Source organism: Mirounga leonina, unplaced genomic scaffold, assembly GCF_011800145.1.
Source record: "Mirounga leonina isolate KUSES-001 unplaced genomic scaffold, KU_Mleo_1.0 Mir_150, whole genome shotgun sequence".
Classification (NCBI taxonomy): Eukaryota; Metazoa; Chordata; class Mammalia; order Carnivora; family Phocidae; genus Mirounga; species Mirounga leonina.
In genome coordinates this window covers 19,992,740-19,994,358 of record NW_023270374.1, presented here as the reverse complement: position 1 = coordinate 19,994,358, position 1,619 = coordinate 19,992,740, and positions in this window count along the sequence as shown.

Here is a 1,619-nt window from a genome sequence, read left to right as displayed (position 1 = left end):
AGAAAGAAAGAAAGAAAGAAAGAAAGAAAGAAAGAAAGAAAGAAAGAGAGAAAAAGAAGGAAAGAAAGAAAGAGAAAAAGAAAGAAAAACAACTGGGGCACCTGGGTGGCTCAGTCGTTAAGCGTCTGCCTTCGGCTCAGGTCATGATCCTGGGATCGAGCCCCGCGTCAGGCTCCCTGCTCGGCGGGAAGTCTGCTTCTCCCTCTCCCACTTCCCCTGCTTTTGTTCCCTCTCACACTGTCTGTCTCTCTCTCTCTCTGTCAATTAAATAAATAAAAATTAAATTAAAAAAAAAGAAAGAAAGACAACTACCTGTAAGCTGATGTTGAAATTTCAGTCCAGCTCTGCTGAGTTTAACCAAAAGGGCACACACAGCCACATAAGCAAAATGACTTCATTTCTTAGGCAAACAGGCAATGATATAGTACATTTTCTATAATTGCTGTCTTTTCTCATTTCATTAACAGTTCCAGAAACCAGATTTAAGTGGGGCATGAAGGACATTTGTATATGGTGATTCAAATGCCAAATTAATCATGAAGCTTTAACTGAGACTACACATGCTTGAACAACCTTGACGCTGTTTACAAATTATGAGGTCCAGGGGAGTCTGTGTGAGTCTGGTTTCTCACGTTAGCCAAAGGTGGCTGGCCGAGCGCCTACTATGTGCAGGACATTGTGAGGCACGTCTGAATTATTCTTGATACGGACGTTTTAAAGGTGAATAACTTCACCAACCCTTGCTTTCTTGTCCCCTCCAAGTGTTGACTTTTCAAAATGTGTTCATTATAAAAGTGACATTCAAATTACAATAGAAATCCAGAACACCACGTTGCCCCCATCCCAGTATCTGATCAAGTCGGAGTTTTCAGTCTGCCCTCTTACCTCCTAGGCCTTCCCCATTTGCATATACAAATGTACATATTTGCAATAGTACTATAGATGAGCTTTCATATTCCAAATAGTCTCTTTATTTTATAGAACTTTATTCGATGCTTTTTTCATTTTTCTATGATGTTTTAGTTCTTGCCTCCCCCAACCCACCCCCTCCTTCCTGCCTGATCTGTAGCCTCCCCGTTTTCACCGTGCTTAGGTATATAAGGGAGGGTTTCTTTTAAAAAAAAAATTGATTGCTCCTTTTAAAAATACGGTAATTGTACATATCACATTTACCCCTCAGCAATTTGCCTCTGTAACTTAATGCTGCATCATGAAACTCTTTCCAGTTCAACAGTTAGCTGGTTAGCTAACGACAATTGTCCTTTTAGATTGCTGTGTAATTAGTGCTCACTTCGGCAACACATATACTAGATTGCTGTGTAATTAATACTCCATAGTCCAGATGGACCCTGGTTGATTCCATTGCTTCCTGTTGACGGACCTTCAGGTAGCCTCAGTTTTTTGCCACTGCAAACAATAAACATCCATGTACATACAGCCTTGCAATGTGTGCCTTTTATTTCTGTGGACTCGTTCAAATTTAAACAATTTAAATTTTTCTAGATGTGACTAGATTACGTTCTTGCGTCGCTGGAGCTGTTCTCGGTCCCGCCTGCCGCCGTGGCGCTAACCTCTAAGGGGTTTTAGGTCTTTCAAGTGTAAGAAGCCGCCTCTTCTGC